The sequence below is a fragment of the Mytilus trossulus genome, chromosome 10, assembly GCF_036588685.1.
Source record: "Mytilus trossulus isolate FHL-02 chromosome 10, PNRI_Mtr1.1.1.hap1, whole genome shotgun sequence".
Lineage (NCBI taxonomy): Eukaryota > Metazoa > Mollusca > Bivalvia > Mytilida > Mytilidae > Mytilus > Mytilus trossulus.
Genome location: NC_086382.1, coordinates 52,044,074 through 52,059,953, shown reverse-complemented (window position 1 = coordinate 52,059,953; position 15,880 = coordinate 52,044,074). Strand labels below are relative to the sequence as shown.

The following is a 15,880-nucleotide window of genomic DNA, read 5'->3' as shown; positions in this document are numbered from 1 at the left end:
GAATTTATAAATAATAAAATTGAGAATGGATATGGGGAATGTGTCAAAGAGACAACAACCCGACCAAATAAAAAACAACAGCAGAAGGTCACCAACAGGTCTAGGCTACAATAAATTATCTTATGTTAAAACTTTCCTCATTTCTGTGTTATGTAAAAATAAAAAGAATGCACAATTATGGATGGGAATGGTATGAAAATCAAAATTTACTTATTACTTTATATACTACCATAAGTCCAGTAATCACTAATGGACTGGACTTCTGATACTACATGTATATATAATATTTTAATCAATCAAAGTTGAAATTTGTTTCTGAATGAAAAAAAAAGGAAAATATGATTATTTAATTCATCATCATCAAAGTATTGGTGTTTGCCAGTGGCAAGTATTTCATACACGTGTAGCTTTAACCATCGGTCTATTTATGTGCTCTTTATAATAAGATCCGTGAAACAACGACGAAAGACATTAAAATATATACTAACTACTTTATACAAAAGTACATGTAATGTTTAATAGATTGAAGTGGAAATTTAATTTAATTGAAAATTTATCGTACATAGTCATATATGTAGCACCTAGCCAGAGATGTTATAAATCTATCTATGGTAGCACACAGAAACGTGTCCGATTCCTCAAAAACGCGTCAATGATTTGATAAACATGTCAAATTGCACTGGCGAAACCACTTCTGCGGGACGCCGGTCGTACAGTACCCTCATAGACATACATTTTGTAAAAAGACATTTATAGGCATCACCGGAAAATATTAAAACAATAGAATTTACTTACTATTTATAAACGATGATTTAAACTTTACAAAACTTATTAAATGCAATGTTAATGGGTTTTTTTCTAAATACGCATGACATATTTGCCACTGGACATTAAGTAATCAATAGTTAATTATGTGTTGTAAACTTAGCCTGCAGTTATGCTTGTTATGAATTACCTTTGCTGAACAAACCACTGTTTATCAATGACATACAGTAAACGTGGTCAAGCACCGGGAATAAAATACAATATAAAATGTACATGATGTATTAGTTTTCTAAATTGTGAAGTACCTCTGTCTGAACTTTATAATAATAATAATCATATTGATAAAGAAAATCATAAATTAAAGCGCTTCAAATAAAAATAACTTTTTATTGTGCATTTTTTTTTTTTAAACCAGACCTTAAGTCTGTGCCTGCAAGCAGAAGAAAGCGTGCACAGTGTAGCATACCTTGGACATTTGTCTGTACGGATTACTAAACCTTTCCTCCAGATTTTTTTTGGGCACCTGCTTCGACTTTTTTTTCTAATCATTTACAATCCAACCGAAAAATACGGGTTCTATCGTATCCCACACCATTAATATTGAATTGCGTTTTTTACTTTACAGAGTATCATTGGGGGTATATGAGTTTTGAAATATTCTGGCGTTTTTAACCGGACACATTCTTAAATAATCGGACACGTTTTTGAGATTGTAACAATACAAAAGAGGTTATTGTCTTAAGTCAGGAGTTTGGTATTCTGTAGTTGGTTTTCAAGTTTGAATGGTTTTACACTAGTCACTTTTGGGGCCCTTTACACCTTGCTGTTCGGTGAGAGCTCATGCCGGCACGGTGTTGAAGACCGTACTTTGACCTATAATGATTTACTTCTACAAATTACGACTTATATGAACAGGACACTGGCGAAACCACTTCTGCGGGACGCCGGTCGAGCAGTACCCTCTTAGACATACATTTTGTAAAAAGACATTTATAGGCATCACCGGATAATATTAAAACAATAGAATTTACTTACTATTTATAAACGATGATTTAAACTTTACAAAACTTATTAAATGCAATGTTAATGGTTTTTTTTCTAAATACGCATGACATATTTGCCACTGGACATTAAGTAATCAATAGTTAATTATGTGTTGTAAACTTAGCCTGCAGTTATGCTTGTTATGAATTACCTTTGCTGAACAAACTAATGTTTATCAATGACATACAGTAAACGTGGTCAAGCACCGGGAATAAAATACAATATAAAATGTACATGATGTATTAGTTTTCTAAATTGTGAAGTACCTCTGTCTGAACTTTATAATAATAATAATCATATTGATAAAGAAAATCATAAATTAAAGCGCTTCAAATAAAAATAACTTTTTATTGTGCATTTTTTTTTAAAACCAGACCTTAAGTCTGTGTCTGCAAGCAGAAGAAAGCGTGCACAGTGTAGCATACCTTGGACATTTGTCTGTACGGATTACTAAACCTTTCCTCCAGATTTTTTTTGGGCACCTGCTTCGACTTTTTTTTCTAATCATTTACAATCCAACCGAAAAATACGGGTTCTATCGTATCCCACACCATTAATATTGAATTGCGTTTTTACTTTACAGAGTATCATTGGGGGTATATGAGTTTTGAAATATTCTGGCGTTTTTAACCGGACACATTCTTAAATTATCGGACACGTTTTTGAGATTGTAACAATACAAAAGAGGTTATTGTCTTAAGTCAGGAGTTTGGTATTCTGTAGTTGGTTTTCAAGTTTGAATGGTTTTACACTAGTCACTTTTGGGGCCCTTTACACCTTGCTGTTCGGTGAGAGCTCATGCCGTCACGGTGTTGAAGACCGTACTTTGACCTATAATGGTTTACTTCTACAAATTACGACTTATATGAACAGGAGACTTTTCTCATTGGCAGTTATACCACATCTTCTTATATATTAATCCCACTCTGAGCCACCCAACCCATCCACCCCAATTACTCGTTTGTGAGGGCTGCCTAGAGTCAGAGGTGGATTTAGGGGTGGCTGGAGAAAAATTGGTTGCTTATATAGGGGAATCATTGAAGCGTAACTGGAGCCGGTCCCCTCTTAGGTCAGTCACTGGCCCCCAACTTATGTAAATTTCTGGATCCGCCACTGAGAGTGGTTACACCGGCCCAAAAATGCATCGGACTGAAACAACATACTGGTTGTGTACACTGACAATCAAATTAAAATTAAAATATAAAATATTGTAAAAAATAATTTTTCATTTGAGTGCATTTACGTAACAATAACACAATGTAACCGTAGACATAAATATCATTGTTACACTCGTAAGTATTCTATGTAGTTCCTTGGTCAACCCTAGGTCTGCATTCCGGCGATATAGCCTAAACTTAATTGTAACAATAACTTTTTTACGACTGTTACATTTCAATGTAACCATAGCCAGTACCAAAATAAAATAGAAATTCAAATATTTCACAGACATCTTTATTTACAATATAAAAATAGGAAGACTGTTGAATGATTTTCAGTGGCGGATTCAGAGGGGGCATTTTTTTGTAAAATGATTAATCAGACTAGACTTCGTGAACTTTGCCATTTCCCGAGTTTTTAATTTTTATACGACAATTCTTTACTTATAAAGACATTTTTCGCTGGCCGGTATTTACTGATTGTCTAAGTCATGTGATTTGCTATGGTGGAGTTGACCAGTGCGTTGAAAAAACGGCACTCGGTCATTTTGAAATTCAAATTACAGTAATACACATTGCTTAGGCTGAGGTTGTCATGACAATCAGGAAACCTTCAAAGCGACACAGGATTGAACAAGAACGTATTGACTTCTATTTCATTATTCCACTAAACAGAAAGTAATGGTAAATACTCTATAGACTATTACACTCTCATGAAAAAAAAGTTCCACAATATTATTTACCTACGAAAACATGTTTAACAAATTGAATAATGATCCCCAGTCAGTATAAGCTCTAGAAAGATTTCAAGTCTCAGGTACGAACCATTTGATTTGAGGAGGCAGTCTGAGATATTTGAGAGAAAAAAAAATGACTCTGATTCTTGCCTTAAAGAAAAATTTTGGCCGTATCTGGATTGAAAACAATAGTCTTGTCCACTTTTTTGCTATTAAAAGCTAAAATTTCCAACAAAAATATTTAGCATGAAATGAACATGATGAATAAAAACGGGCGTATTTTTTTGTGGCCGGGGTTTGCATGTCTGACTGGAATGTCTGTTTTGCCGGACTTATATAAATTGAATACTTTTTTCAAGACCAGACTGCATGCAACCTGCCTACTAGGTGTGACTTTTATGTCTCCATTTGTTGACCGTCATTCATAACTTCGTTGTCATTTCAGACACGTTCGTAGTCTTTGTTGGATTTGGAACCCCTCACTTCGGTTCCCTAAGTTATGTTGGGTGAAACATATCAATCACACATTTTTATAAAAAACTGCTTGTTTGTCTTTTTAAACACGTGTCGGTCGTATTGTAAATTTCATCTAATTTCCATGTCTATTTTTTACTGACAAGTCCTACATCAAATATATCAGTACATAGCTTTGGATCAATACTATCATTTTATGATAGACAATTAATAGGGAGAATACAGCATAAAAAATGTCAAACCCTTACACTTTACAGCAACTATAAAATATGCATGCCCCAAGCCAGAAACCGTTTAAATAGTGCATATAACACTTATTTTATGTTTTTTTTTAGCCCAAAAAAGGTCCCAAAAAATTTCCGACTCGCTCCGCTCGGCAAAATTTAATATCTTCGCCCCCCTTTCAAAAATCCGGGATCCGCCCCTGATTTTTACCACATCAAATGCACAATGAGCAAACCCATATATCGCATTGCCCAGATCGCATAGTATGCTAAAAAAATATTTAAAAAACCCAGAAGTAACGGAAATGTTGTTAAATCATTTCAAACGAGATCACTCCCCTATATATATATAAAAATATACACATATATGCAGCAACAATTGAACAGCAACAAACACAGCAGTCAATGTGGCGAGATGAAATAATTTTGTAGGCATCTAGGACTTGTATATTAAAATCCCTATAAAAAAATCCTGTCAAAATAGGAAACACATTTTTAAAAGGGGGTTCCAAATCTGGAGATATGGTTTCCAAATAGATTTCCCTTTTCAAATTTATGCATTTATCGTTAAAAAGGGGTCCAACCTTCGGACCCCTCCCCCTTCTTACGCCGAGGGGTGTACCGCACCTCCCTTTATCCAATCATATGTTTAGAAAGTCAGGCTGATCATTTCACAAATATCAATTTGACAAATATTAATACTATAATCTATTTAATAAGGTTTGGCAAAGAAGTAATAATAATATGTATATCCAAAACAACCCGCGATTTTATACCTATTTTGACATTTACAGAAAGTTCTGTAACCAGAGGCGGATCCACCCATTGTTTTAAAAGAGGGTTGCAAACACAAGCACTTGTTTCTATCCATACGAAGGTTCATAGTCGACCTTCGTATGGATAGAAACTAGTCCTATAACATATGACTTCGCATTCTTATTCAATTTTTAAAAAAAATATTTGGAAATATCAGTATAAAAACGTTAATAACGTTTTTATACTGATATTTCCAAATATTTTTTTTGGCACATTGATAGTAAAAAGAAAATATCAGAACAGCAAATAGAAATAGTAAATAATGCCCCCGAGGTCATATGTTATAGGACTAGAATAGAAACAAGTGCCTGTGGTTCCAAACACTCTGGATAAAAGGAAAAAGGGGGGTTCCAACTCAGTCCCCTAAACATTTCATAATTATAGCGAAAAAATGGGGGAAATAAAATATTTTAAGTAGTATTATATAGAATAATGCATTGAACGTCCAAAATAATTTGGTGCCAATGGTGGTCCCACCCCCGGAACCCCAGGGGTCCCCCACTGTGTAACGCGTATTCTGCTTTTTTAACTAACGTAATATGTTTTGAATTAGCTATATGCTACACTTTTCTCAGTTTTAAAATATTCAATGTACTACTATACCTTGATCTACCTTCAATCCCATTGTGGTATTCAATCCAGAAGAAGTTTGAACTGTTGAACTGTTGAAATGTCAGTGCGAGTGCAAAAATAACGTTTGTAAACAATGAATGACGTCATGTGTAAATCCAATCACATAAACGTTTTACAATAGGCAATTGTATGTTCCATATTGACGCGCTTTTGTGATGACGATAATAACATCAACAGCAAAATTTGAGACAACAGTAGATCAGCCGGGAAGGATAGGATACAGAAATACAGCAGAGAAATTATCGGTTTACCAGCCACTTGCAGAAATTCTTAAAGTTACAGAAAGAGACGATTGTTACGACAAGTCAGTGATGGCGGATCCTTTTCGAATTATCTACGGATTGATATTGTTCATGTATGTTTTACAAGTCAAATGTAGGCTATGTCTTCTTCCATCACAAGTTCATTCGATTTACATATATATACATATATATATTTGTTTATAAAAAAATGTGCCGTATTATTGCCAACGACACTACAACAACAGCAACAACATATATTTTATTTGCCAATCATGGCACCCAAAATGAGCGGAATAATCACAACTCTCCACAGCAGATCAGATGACCAGAAATTAACAAATATAGGTCACTATACGGCCATCAATAATGAGCAAAGCCATATCGCATAGTCAGCTAAAAAAGGCAACAAAATGACAAACCACAATAAATCTTATGAGAAAAAAGTACTCTTTGTTGCATCGACTTATTTAACAAAAAGATTTATCAGAGAAAATACTCGTATGCCATAAAATTTCAGTATAGCTAACGAGAGAGAGAGAAAGAGATATGTTTCCGAAAGCAAAAACACAACAATACAGAATCACCGTTCTCATAATAAAGTAAAAAGATGCGGCCGTATGACGAGACAAACTTCCATTAAAGACCAATTGATAATTTCTATAGGTTAATCTATTGCAATCAACAATGAGCAAAACCCGTACCGTATAGTCAGCTATAAAAAGCAAAATCACAAAAATACTGAACTCAGAGGAAAATCAATACGGAAAGTCCATAATCACATGGCAAAATCAAATAACAAAATGCATCAAAAACGAATAGACAAGAACGTTAACTGTCATATTCCTGACTTGGTACAGGCATTTTCAAATGTAGAAAATGGTGGATTAAACCTGGTTCTATAGCGCTAACCCTCTCTATTTAATAACAGTCTCATCAAATTCCGTTATATTTACATGATGCGTTAAATAAACAGAAATACGTGCTGCCGTTGCCAATTAATTTTCAATGATTTAAAGATGGTCGGGGTCTAAACTAAAAGACCCTTAAATGACAAATGTAAAACAATTCAAACGAGAAAACTAACGGCCTGATTTATATACAAAATGTGTAAATTCCTACATAACATGAATTTTCTTAATTAATTGGTAAAACAATCCCGATTTAAAAATTGTAATCAATTAAAACATTAAATATTTTCTTTTTAGAAAAATAGTTTTAGACGTTACGCGCGATGTTTGTACCTCATTGAAAAATCGGTGTAGTTGACATAATGCAAGTCCAAAATATTTTATTTGGTGATATCATATTCGTTGCTATTGTAGGCATTTTGAACAAAAATGTTGTTTTTTTAAATAAAAAAGAAAAATATTTGTTGAAACTATGTTTTATGCTGCATGCGACAAGCTTCAGTTTCGAAAAACCGCTATTTTTAGGCTGTCCCGCGTATCATATTTCATTTATTGTAACCACTAAACTGTGATTTTCTTCTAAACTATTTAATATTTTGAGAAACGTTTTTTTCCATTATTTAACACAGAGGTTCCTTCATTTTTTATGCATTTTTTATGACGTTCTGATGACGTCATAGAAAAAAAAAGTGTTCCATCCTACAAGGGCAAATCTGTCCCACGGGAGAAAATAAATTGGTATTCCAGATTTGAGAATCAAAAACATTTATCTAAAAAGAAAAAGGTTAGTATTCGTATTTACTACATGAATGTTATTTTGCTTAATTTTATGAATTTAAAAACAAATATCCTGAAAAATGATATATGGTAATTTATGAGAGATTTTTCAAAGGCTTACAAGGTTGTCGCACCGCCATTTTTTGACGTAAAAACGAACTCAACTCAAATTTACGTCAATTGTTTGCTTATCAGAGCTCTTATAATGGTAGAATTTTATTATTTTTCAAAATGTTGTTTTTCTTAATTTTTCAAAAATCTAAAGTACATCAATTTTCGATAAGTAGTTAAAACGCGTCGTCGATTTTGCGGAGTCTTACAAGAATGTCGCACATGCTTAAAACCAACGTTTCAGTCGAAGTTTTGGTTTGAACGTTACGAAATATTCGCGACGTTATGTTACGCTTACATGTACGAACATCGCGCGTAACGTCTAACGTATTTTCGTTAGAGATTTTTGTCAAAAATATTCTATTTTATAATGAAGTGGGGAGGGGTATGCGGAGCGCTAACAAACATGTCTATGCGGCATGGGCTTTGATCATTGTTGAAGCATCAATGTAAGGGACATTTAATATCTTAATAAAACTATTCTTATTTTAGATACTATATATTGTTATCTGATATTGGACGAAAGATGTTGCCCTTTTATGTAATTATGTAATACAAGTTAGATCATTTGAAAACACATATTAAACAGCTAAAAGGATGTACCAGAGCTAAAATAGGAGTCATAGATCCTATTGACAACAGTTATCTAACCAATTATATTGATTTTGTAACATTTGTTTCAAATATGACCAACCTCTTATCCAAAATCACCAACACCGTATCAGGACCCACCAGCACAATGACAGGACCCACCAGCACAGTATCAGGACATGAATAAATTGAGAAAATGCTAAATTTTAATAAATTGCAATGTTTTTTTCACAAAATAGTTTTGTCGTGTGGATTGCGGTATAGAAAGCGGACTCTCTGAGCATTTCCGTTTTATTTTTTCAGTTCGAGATTTCGAGACCGAATCACCAGCACAGAACGTTCTCTCGCAGGACAACCATACCCACCGTGATTTCGGGACCTTTTATAGCAGACTATGCGGTATGGGCTATGCTTTTGAAGGCCGTACAGTGACCTATAGTTGTTAATTTCTGTGTCATTTTTGTCTCTTGTAGAGAGTTGTCTCATTGGCAATCATATACCACATCTTCTTTTTATATATTTCAATCATTTAAAAAGACATCAAATTGTTATTTTGTGTTATTGTTGCAGCTCTAATTCTTCGCAAAAATTAAAGATTATTCATGTATTTAAAATTTTGTTCAAATTTAATGGAATTTTGTATTTGCACCGGCTTAAAACAAGTCGGCATTTCACATGAGTAAAATATAAGGTCAACGTTTGAAACTTTCCGTGGAACAACGTCAAAATCGTCGTTTTATTAGGAACGTCGTGTAACGCTAAGTGGCATCAATACCGTGCGTAACGTCTTCACATATGGAACATATCTTGTCCTTATGTCCCACGTAAGTGTCATCAATAACTCCTGAACCACTTTACAGAATTTGGTAAATCATCGATACAAACTTTATCTCATGATGTATTTTTTCAAAGGACAATTTACAAAGTGTTACGTCCATAATTAACACGGGGGGGGGGGGGGGGGGGGGGGGGGGGTCTCAACATGGGATTTTGGGTACAGGTGTGCAGCTGGGATTTTAAAAACACCCCCATTCATATATTGAATAATAGTTTGTGAAATCCCTACCTATACATATATTTCACAGCGAAATCATAACGCATTCATATATTTATCACCCATTGATATATCACAATCGGTCAATTACTACCTATTGATATATTTCCTCGGTAAAATTGCACCCCATTGATATATTTGACGGATCCAAAAAGGGACCCATTCCAGCGGCACATATGTATATATACCTTTATATAGGAAGAGACCCCCCCCCCCCCCCCCCCCCCCCCCCATGATAATTAATACCATAACATGCATGTTGGGAAAAACAACTTTTTATAAATGCATGCACAGTTTTGATGCAGTATGATCTATTGTTATAGGTTATCTAAAAATGGATCCCACCAGAACACAAAGACTAAGTCTATGAGGAAAATAAAGTTTTAGATCAACGACTAAAAATTGTCATGAACAGATAAAATATGAGATAGAGATAGAACTGGTATGAAAGGTGACAGTAGAACATTGAAATAATTTGAAAGGTAGGTATATATATAGTTTTACACTCAATTATGATTTTTTTAAAGTAAGTATTTGCAGTTATTCCTATAATTTTATTTCAATATCATGAAATGTTGTAGTGTGTTCATATGACAACAAACCAACAACGAGCAAGTTCAAAAAAATAAAGAGTAGAAATACAATTCTTCAACAATTGAAATATATCATTAAAGTTAACAAAGAAGTCTACGGGAAGTACATATCCGTACACACAACTTCTCATTTAACTGTTTCACAGATTGCATTGATATTGTGCTCGAATAATCAGATTATATTAATACATATGTGTTTTGTTGCCGATCCAAAGATGTCAGAGTGTTACAGCAGGACATAGTTGAACTTAGGAACCTAAAGGAAATATAAACAAAGATCTCCTTCTCTGTAACCGAATAACAGATTTAAAAGATAGTAATTTATTATAATGAGAATTTCCACTGGTACTAATAATGAAAAAAATCACAAAAAGAATACTTTTATTTAATTTTTAAACTATTGCATATGTATAAAATGATAAATAGTTGTAGGATTGTCAGTAAGACAACTATCCACCAAATTTGGGACGATGTAAATGTGAACAATAATATACAACTCTGCAGACTTCAACAATGAGAAAACCCATACCGAGACCATGACATAAACAATATATGAAACAATTTAATTCAGAAAAATTAACGACCTAATTTATAACAAAACAAATTAAAAATGTTAAAAGTGCAGCCCGTATTGAAAACATGGATATTTGACATGAACCCAGACTTGGGACGCTAAAATTCTTCTCCAAATTGATAAGATCAGGCCCTGATGAAGTCATACAAAATTTTCTCAGTGCCCGGAGAAAAAAAATCGTGGTCGAAAATTGAAATCCAGCATTTTGATTGGTTGATTTGTTGATTTTGGAGTTTGCGTAAATAACTGACTCGAAAGTTTAAGGACTAAAAGGCCAGTTTTCAAGTAGGTAAATCAAACATTGTTCCATTTTTTTTCTTTCATTTTTCTCCCTGTATAATATAAACCTTGTATAATTAACGTTATACCACCTTTAGCAATGCATGTACACTGATTCACATAATGTCATGGTTGACCTATGTTTAATCTTATTATTGGACTAAAACAAAATGATAAATGTTATAATCCACTTTTTCCTTTCCAGAAACAAGTTGGCAAAGATATATATCACATGCATAGGAAGAGCAATGGAAAATAACATTGAAGCAGAATTATGAAACAGTTATTAAAAAAACCCATTAAATTGAGAGAGAGAAAAACGAGATTTTTTTACTTTTTAATGCTGTTCATTCTTAAGATTACTGTTTATTGTATTTCGATGGAAGTTATTGCAGTTGATAAGAAGATAGAACAAAAATTTGAGTTCTTCAGCTTGTTTTATTCAGTCAATAAAAATTAATTTTGAAAAGCAAACCATGTATGTTCAAAAATCAAAAAGGTTAATTATGTACCAAATGACCTCCGTCAGACATTAATCAGTCTGTTGGAAATCTTTATTTAAATTTTTATGCTTATTTTACAAAATGTACCTTGTTTGTATGTCTGTAAGATTCAAATCAATCAGAGATTTCTGAGGAACTACAAACCTCATGTGAACATGCTATACTGAGTAATGTAGTTCTTACCCTTTCAACTCCCCGTTAACGGGATGCCTAAATATTGTAACACCAAATTTCATATATTCTTTTCGTAAAATACGCTCTGCAGTTTTATAGGAAAGAGTACAAGAGTTATGCATACATGTATTTAAGTTACTATTCACAATACAGTCATTACAAGTGAATGAAATTGCAGCATGATTAATGTATACAAAAAAAAAAGAAATCTGTCAAAAAATGTATTTAACCATTAAAAATCTTACATTGAGCATATGATTGGAAATTTATTTATGAGAAGTTAGACTAAAAAAAGTGGTCGTATTCTGAATATTCGCTCAGCTCACAGTAAAAGGAGAAAAACATACACTGTTCAGTCTGAAGGTACCTGTTCATGTAGGGGGACATGTCTTATAGCAGATTCTCTCCTTGTGGTGAACTAGCATGTTAAAAAGGAGCTCAGTGCATTATTGGTCTAGTTCTGTACAAAATATGTTAATTACATTGTATTTATATCTGAGTATCATGTCCTCTTCCTGCACTTAACTTGCCACTGGATCACATAACATCAATCCATCCACCCATCTTCTCAAAAGTAATATATCGAGTTCCAATGTTCAATATGTTCTGATTTGACTCAAGCAAGATATAAATACATGTAATATGGTATTGTCAAATAGAAGTATTAATAAGTATTAATAAGTATTAAAAACATAAACCTTGTAGACCACACAAGATGCAATTCTGACAATAAATATGACATAAAGCCAGAATATTTAAAAAAAAAGTAAAGTAACTGTCGAAGAGCTGGATCTAAAGCTGAACCACTTCAGGACAACAAAAATCAGAGAAATAAAAAAAAACATAACGAAAACATTAACATGTCACGATAAAGAAAATGAATGGAAATGGGGTAAGTGTCAAAGAGAACAATTAACCCACCCTCAATATACAAAACAACTAGGCATCACTATAAAGATACAGTCTGATTTAAAAAGTGTTATAATGAAACAGTACTGAAGAAATTAGTAACGAAACACTACTTACGAAATCAGTACTGAATCATTACTGACGAAATCAGTACTGTCAAAATCAGTACTGAAACAGTACTGACAAAATCAGTACTGAAACAGTACTGTCAACATCAGTACTGAAACAGTACTGACAAAATCAGTACTGAAACAGTACTGTCAACATCAGTACTGAAACAGTACTGACAAAATCAGTACTGAAACAGTACTGTCAAAATCAGTACTAAAACAGTACTGTCAAAATCAGTACTGAAACAGTACTGTCAACATCAGTACTGAAACAGTACTGACAAAATCAGTACTAAAACAGTACTGTCAAAATCAGTACTGAAACAGTACTGTCAAATTCAGTACTGAAACAGTACTGACAAAATCAGTACTAAAACAGTACTGTCAAAATCAGTACTAAAACAGTACTGTCAAAATCAGTACTGAAACAGTACTGACAAAATCAGTACTGATTTCATTGAAAGTATAACATTATAAGTTTTCAGTCTTTCCTTACAGTACTGATATGCACGAGGGTAGAAATGTACCAAAAAAGTATAGGTAAATTATTGGTAGTGTAGTCTTTAGTAGGCAATACAGATGTATTAAAACAACCTAGCATAATATTGCTTGAAGGGGGAGTAGCATCACCGGTTTTTTTTCTTCAATTTGATCAATAGACACATAATGTTTGGTTCAAATCGAAATAAAATGCTATTTTTTTTCTCCCTATTACATACTAGTACATTGTACATAGAATGAATACTACTTTGACAAATCCTTGTACATGAGAGTTGTATGTCAAATCTTTATTTCACAAAGAATGAATTGCACAGCAATGAACTCAGCTCAAAGCAAAGCACTTTAATGATACACTTAGACAGAGAGCTCAATCCAGTGATATACTTTGTACTACAGGTTCTTCAGGAACATCATCGACTAAAACCATATCTCACCAACATGACTTACTACATGGTTGGATCTGACAGAAATCCTGAAAAAGACATGAATTTTATCATCGTATTTTAAGTATATATACACAGATTAAAACTTTCGCATTTGTGGCAAAAACATTCAGTATTTAGCAACTTTCAATCGCTTTATGCACAAATTAATATAGGTTGAGTGCCTCTCTTGTCGGCAATAAGAACATACCTCCACTTATTTTTAGTCAACTGATGAAGAAACATTCAAAACTATAAAATTTTATTTAAGACTTATCAGTGTCTATTTGCCATCGCCCCTGAATCAATGATATATGTACACATCTATACATGTAAGACTAACATTAAAGTATATCCGACTAAAACTGACGTTCGGTCTTTACTTCATCCCAAAAAGCTCGCTATACTTTTCCTTTTTTGTCTTTTGTTCGAGCCTGTATATTGACCTCTAGATATCTTTCAATTACATCCAGTTTGGTGCGTGTTGATGTTTGATAGTTGTAAATATAAGGAAATAATAACCGAATAAGAAAATGAAAATTGAATAAGGAAAAAGAAATCAAATAAGGAAACAGAAACCGAATAAGGAAAAAGAAACTGAATAAGGAAAAAGACACCGAATAAGGAAATGAAAATCGAATAAGGAAATGGAAATCGAATAAGGAAATAGAAACTGTATAAGGAAATGAAAAAGAACGAATAAGGAAACGAAAAAAAAATTTGAAAAACTTTTTGAGAAAAAAAATTTTGAGGATAAAAAATTTGAGGAAAAAAAAATTTTGAGGATAAAAAATTTGAGGAAAATTGGAGGAAAATTTTTTTTTGAGGAAAACAAATTTTGAAGGAAAAAAAATTTTGAAGCAAAAAAAATTTTGTTTGGACTTGTAATATTTTTCAAAATTGAATATCGAAAAAGGAAAAAGGAACCGAATAAGGAAATGGAAATCGAATAAGGAAATGGAAATCGAATAAGGAAATAGAAACCGAATAAGGAAATAGAAACCGAAAAAGGAAATGAATATTGAAAAAGGAAAAAGAAACCGAATAAGGAAATGAAAATCGAATAAGGAACTAGAAACCGAATAAGGAAATCGAAACCGAATAAGGAAACAGAAACCCAATAAGGAAATAGAAACTAAATAAGGAAATAGAAACCGAAAAAGGAAAGGAATATTGAAAAAGGAAAAAGAAACCGAATAAGGCAAAAGAAACCGAATAAGGAAATAGAAACCGAATAAGGAAATAGAAACTGAATAAGGAAATAGAAACCGAAAAAGGAAATGAATATTGAAAAAGGAAAAAGAAACCGTATAAGGAAATGGAAATTGAATAAGGAAATGAAAAATCCAATAAGGAAATAGAAACCGAATAAGGAAATGAAAATTGAATAAGGAAAAAGAAATCAAATAGGGAAACAGAAACCGAATAAGGAAATAGAAACGAAAAAGGAAATGAATATTGAAAAAGGAAAAAGAAACCGAATAAGGAAATGAAAATCGAATAAGGAACTAGAAACCGAATAAGGAAATCAAAACCGAATAAGGAAATAGAAACCCAATAAGGAAATAGAATCCGATTCAGGGAATAGAAACCGAAAAAGGAAATGAATATGAAAAAGGAAATAAAAATCGAATAAGGAAAAAGAAATTGAATAAGGAAACGAAAAAAAATGAGGAAAAAAAAGAATTTGAGAAAACAAATTTGAGGAAAAAAAAATTTGAGGAAAAAAAAAATTTGAGAAAAAAAAAATTTGAGGAAAAAAATTTTGAGGAAAAAAAAATTTTGAAGAAAAAAAATTTTGAAGCAAAAAAAAAATTTAGTTTGGACTTGTAATATTTTTCAAAATTGAATATCGAAATAGGAAAAAGGAACCGAATAAGGAAATGGAAATCGAATAAGGAAATGGAAATCGAATAAGGAAATGAAAATCCAATAAGGAAATAGAAACCGAATAAGGAAATCAAAACCGAATAAGGAAATAGAAACCGAATAAGGAAATAGAAACCGAATAAGGAAACAGCAATCGAATAAGGAAATGAAAATCGAATAAGGAAATAGAAACCGAATAAGGAAATAGAAACCGAAAAAGGAAATGAATATTGAAAAAGGAAAAAGAAACCGAATAAGGAAATGGAAATCGAATAAGGAAATGGAAATGGAATAAGGAAATGAAAATCCAATAAGGAAATAGAAACCGAATAAGGAAATAGAAACCGAAAAAGGAAATGAATATTGAAAAAGGAAAAAGAAACCGAATAAGGAAATGAAAATCGAATAAGGAA

At 32.6% G+C, this 15,880-nt stretch overlaps 1 protein-coding gene and 1 long non-coding RNA gene across 3 annotated transcripts in view; one reads left to right on the top strand and one right to left on the bottom strand.

Annotated features, from left to right (window-relative positions):
* Nucleotides 1–15,880, bottom strand: part of LOC134687587 (serum paraoxonase/arylesterase 1-like) — a 117,674-nt gene that overhangs the window by 27,961 nt on the left and 73,833 nt on the right. The window lies entirely within an intron of this gene.
* On the top strand, nt 9,861–11,453 carry LOC134687588 (uncharacterized). The gene is made up of 2 exons (XR_010101780.1): nt 9,861–10,015; nt 11,185–11,453. It is a non-coding gene; the product is annotated as an uncharacterized LOC134687588 (long non-coding RNA).